Source organism: Mastomys coucha, unplaced genomic scaffold (genome assembly GCF_008632895.1).
Source record: "Mastomys coucha isolate ucsf_1 unplaced genomic scaffold, UCSF_Mcou_1 pScaffold13, whole genome shotgun sequence".
In the NCBI taxonomy this organism is placed as follows: Eukaryota; Metazoa; Chordata; class Mammalia; order Rodentia; family Muridae; genus Mastomys; species Mastomys coucha.
Window position 1 is genome coordinate 46,636,427 of NW_022196895.1, and position 5,376 is coordinate 46,641,802.

The following is a 5,376-nucleotide window of genomic DNA, read 5'->3' on the forward strand; positions in this document are numbered from 1 at the left end:
TCTCGAGTTCCCCTGTTCGTGAATCACCCACGGAATGAAGTGAAACTGCGGGACGGTTTCCTTCACTACATCATGAGAAGTCATGAGAAGATGCATCAAACAGAAGAATCAGTGGGATCTAGGACAAACTGTTGAAGACATACATGTGGAGAAAGAGAAAAAAAATGAAAAGGAATGAAGAAAGCTTAGAACTTTAAGTTAGTGTAGACAGAAACTAACTCTACGTTATTATTGTTCAAAGGAGGCTTGAGAATACCAAATACTAGGGCATTTATTTAAAGAAATGATAAGAGAAGGGTGTGAATATTCAGGCACATGTTAGTCAAAGGTATCTGGTGAGATTTAGTGCAAGTCTACCTCAAATCCGACTTACAATCATAATCATACTCTCAGAGTAAATGATAAAGTGGAGACTCTAAAGTCTTTAAGAGAAAAGATATAAGATACAGAAGGGGTGCCTCAGGTTCTATCAAGTCAAATTGTCCGCAGTAATCCTATAGGTATGAAGTGGGTGATGTAAGAGTTTCACAGTGATGAAACAGAGAAACATGTCAATGAGAATACTGTACCCAGTAATACTGTATTTATCTCTAGAAATATGGGTGCAATAAAGACATTGCCAAACTATCAAAAGTTGGTCAAATACAACATCATATTATTTTCTCAAAATATGCTAACAGAAGTTCTTATAACTGGAAGAAAACTCTTTTTATGAGTAAAAGACCCATGGATAGTATATAAATATTATTGGTAAGAGTAATTATTATATAAGCCCAAATGCTGTGATATTATATCCATAGCATAAAAGATATTAACACCTTTGGGGCTGACTGGTAGGATGGCAGTGAGCAGGATGTAAAATAAACAAATAAAAAAGGTATCAGAAGACACTTCCAAAAGAATTTATTTAACTATCAAGGAAGACTGAAATAATGAAAAGAACTACAACAAAAGGTAGAAAACAAGTTACATAACAGCTAGTAGCTAGTTCTCAATGGTAAAAACTGCCCAGAATGTTAGCAGGCAAAAGTCTGAGAGAACTAGAATGTTTGGATGGGAAACAAAGCAAAATAAAACAGTTCACAAAACAGCTATTGTTGATTACAAGAAATTCACTTTACCTTGAAGCACTCAGTTGAGAGTGAAGGGGAGTACATGTTACTAAAACTAAAAGCAGAAGCAGCCATATGTACACAGAATAAAACAGATGTAACACCAAGAACTTAGAAACAATAAAGGTCACCATACAGTGTTAAGTAGGCCTATCCAGTAATAGCAAACAGAAATTCAGAGTATCCAATTATGTAATCCAAGCATTCGTGGTCATAAAAAAAGAAATAGACACCAATATGAAAATAGTTGAGATTTTTAAAATGCTACTTTCTGTAATGCACATATCAAACAGGTAGAAAATTTTCAATGAAATTACAGAGTTGCTTGTATAAAGATAACAAGATTTAATATGCATTTCATCCAACAGCTGCCAAACATACATCTTTATCATCAACAATGGAACTTTCTCCAGGAATGATCAGGTAATTGCTTAATAGGACACAAAACAAGGCTCACCATTTTTTTTTTAAAGGATTTGAATCATGTTGAATATCTTTCCTGTCCAAAATGCAATAAACCTAGAAATCAACTTGAAAAAAAGCGTTGGAAGCTGTAAAAACTGCATGAAAATTTGAGAACTTAATTCCGAACATTGACCAACTCAAGGAAGATATCAAGAAGGATCTTGTAAAGCTTCTTGCAATAACAAGGTATGATAGAACACACATACAACTTCAGCATTGGGAAATGAAGGCAGAGGATCACAGTTCAAGGTCTCCTTGGGATTTACTGGGGGTCTAGGCCACCTGATTACATAAAACCTGAGTATATAAAATAACACCCAGAGAACCCACATATAATACAGTATACCTTTTTAATCCATCATGCTTATGGAGGTCATAGGTGCAAGTGGAGAACATACCACTTTTGTTTAAATTGGCCCAGTATCAGACTGTCTTCTAAATATCTGGCTTTAAAGTTATATTTTACCTATCTATCTATCTATCTATCTATCTATCTATCTATCTATCTATCTATTTGGTGTGTGTGTGTGCATGTGTTTGTGTGTGTATGTACACATGCATATCCTTGTGAAAGACAGGTGAGGAGTATGTTAGAGACAAGATAGATAGAGACTGTGCAATACGCCATTGTCTAGACTTGATACAAATATTACAATCATGATAAAAGCAGGTATGAACCCACATAATACTGGTTCTCTTAGTAATTTCTCATGGAAGACAAAGGTCCAAAGAATACTACCGCCCACTATTGAACTACTTGGACGAGAAAAATCATTATCCTCTACTGGTGTTTCTACCAGTAATTCCAGGCTCCAATGGATCCAAATCCAGTATCATACACATAACCCTGGTTAAACTCAGTGAATCAAAAATAAAGTGAATGGACATGACCACAAGAAAAAGATTTGCAGAGAAAAGCACAAGGGGAAAAGTAGAAAGAAAGCATATGTACATATGTAAAATTGTCAAAGAACAATTAATAAAAAAAAGGGTGAAAGATCACATCAAACTTACTTGGGATGGCTGTCGCTGTTCTGTTCTGTTCTCAAGTGCTTTTCTGTTCTCAAGCTACTGAAGCAGTGGAAGTCTTTTAATGGTAGCCTCTAGGGGAAGAAATGACTCTACACAAAAAAGAACATGGAGTTATTGATCTAAGGGAATCTGTTATGCAGACATCATAGTTTATGTAGCATAATTCATTCTAGGTAACCATTTTTGACACATTTTCTGTATTAATTATGGATTATTTTAAAATTTACCAGGCTCAGCCCTAAAGAAAGTATCTTTAAAATGAATTTTCTCACTTTCTACTCCAATCTTTTCTAATTAGGAAAATAAATGAAGAAAATTAATGATTAAAATATACTCTGAAGGAGATGATCACACTAGGGAATACATGACCTACATCAGAGAAAGGACTCACATCTGTCTATGGAGCTAGGACAATGGCCAAGTACATAAAGTGCTTGCTGCACACCATGGGGCATGGAGCTCAGATTCCAATCTCTTGGCAAAAGCCAGATACAACATTACTCATGTGTAACACCAGCACTTAGGCCCAAACAAGCAAATGCTTGAGATTAACTTCTAGTCAGTTTCTCTGAAAAGGTGAGCTTCTAGTTTCAGTGAGAAGCCCTGTGTCAAGAATTAGCTGGGAAGTCACATAGATTATTCACTATTTTCTATACTCACAGGCATAGGCAATCACACACACACATACACACACACACACACTCTCTCTCTCTCTAAATAAATAAATAAATAAATGGATAAATAAATAAATAAGTAAAAGATTAGATACATAGATGATAGATATAGATGGATAGACAGACAGATAAATAAATAGATGATTGATGGTTCGAGGGATGGATAGATAGATGTAATAAAATACTTATACATAAAGAGAAGCTTCTTCCTGCAGCAGACAGGGACAAATGCAGAAAGCCAGATAGTGAGAGACTTTGGAACACTCAGCCCTAAATGGGATATCTTCATCAAATTCCTCCTCTCAGAGCTCAAGAACCTCTACCACGACTGGATGCAGGATACCAGGAGAACAAGGCCCTCTTAACCACCATTAGCAAATCTCACAATATGAATTCCCAAAACATAAAGCAGCCTGCACGGGTCTACACCATATAAATTATGGTTTCCAGTTTAGAATCCTTATGGGGTTTCTCCTGAGAATACAAATGAATGGCTCTCTGGGCTCCTTTTCTTCTGTTGGTTTGTTCTGTACAGCTTGAATGTGTTGGATGTGATAGTCTTTGTTTTACTTTCTCATATTTTATTTTGTTATGTTTAAAATATACAATTCAGCAATACGCAAATTATAGAATTATAAAGTAATCACCAAAAATTTTATAATTGGTGTCTATATGGTATCTATTGGAAATACAAACTAGAGGAAGGAAAAACTATAATCAAGGTATATTATATGAGAAAAGAACCTATTTTAAAGAAAAAATGCTATATAAGAAAAGAAACAATGCAAACTACGCATGCTACTCTTCAATGGCTTCACTTAGGATGAATAAACTCTAACACAAACTTTGAAAAAGGAAAAAAATAAGGAAGGAAGGAGAAAAGGAAGGAAGGAAAGAGAAAGGAAAGAAAGAAAAAGGAAGGAAGGAAGAAAGAGAGAAAGAAAAAAAAAAGAAAGTAGGCAATCAGGAAGCAGGACAGTTCTTCCTGCAGTAGTTCCCTTCCTAGTGTACAGTGTTCTTATGATGGACAAGGTTATCCCAAATCACTTATTTACCTAGTGATACAAATCAGCTTGAAGGCTTTTTAAGATACATGTAATCACCATACAGCAATGACTTTTGTGTTCAATAAGGCAACCCCAAAACCTAGACACATGAATTTGTGCTATACTTGGGACCGGTCCTGGACAATAGACTGGCGATTTCCATCATATCTCAGAAGGACTGATGTAAATGCCATTCTCAGTACTACTGAACAATATTACCCTTACACCTAGACCCTGCTCCATCTTTTGGGTAGCTAAGCTGAAGCACTGTACCAAAGACAGAGAGAGTGTGTGTGTCATCACAATGGGTACTATGTCACAGGACAAGGGCAGGGTGATCTATGAGGTATAAATACAGAGCAAATTTGGATCCATTTCAGTTGTTCATTGCTACTGGTGAAATGAACATGTTGGAGACCAGTCTTCTGAAGGGATGCCAAGAAAGCTTCCTAGCCTATTGGGCTCTATACCCGGCCACCCTCCACAAGCTTCTCCTTGCCGTATTGTTCAAGCCTCCTTCAGGTTCTGCCTACTTGACATCCTGCCTATAGACCAACCACACAAACCAACTCAAATTCTGTTTTCTAAACTCCCCGTTACCTTTCTGTGAAGCACATAGTTTTGTTCTCCACCTTAACAGCCTGTTCACCAAACATTTTCTCTATTGCCAAAAGTTTCACGAAGTGTCCTGCTCTCATGTCTCCCTTTTTCTGTAATGCCAAGTTTCTCTCTATTCCTCCTAACGGCCCCACTGAATCATACTCTGTTTTGTCCTATTCAGAAGAGGACAGCTACTGTCTGCCAGACTGAATGAGATACACTTTGAGGCCAAGAAGCAGATTTAGCAGATTTAGCAGGAATGGGTACAATTTCAGGTTTTCTTAACTGTGTGTTTCTACTGACCTGAGCTTGTAAACACAGGGAAGGCAGGATGATAAACTCAGTAGTTACCATGGGTCACCTCAAATTTGATTTCTTCATTGCTATTTTTTGTTATCAGACTGCCATTGAGAGACATGCCAAAGAATCTAAGAGAAACCAATGTCT

At 36.6% G+C, this 5,376-nt stretch overlaps 1 long non-coding RNA gene across 1 annotated transcript; it reads right to left on the reverse strand.

The window, feature by feature from the left end:
- Positions 1 to 82: 82 nt before the first annotated feature.
- Positions 83 to 4,492, reverse strand: LOC116087645. Its single transcript, XR_004117536.1, has 3 exons — positions 4,339 to 4,492; positions 2,592 to 2,698; positions 83 to 128 (listed from the first exon to the last, which is right to left on the reverse strand). It is a non-coding gene; the product is annotated as an uncharacterized LOC116087645 (long non-coding RNA).
- Between the last annotated feature and the right edge of the window lie 884 nt (positions 4,493 to 5,376).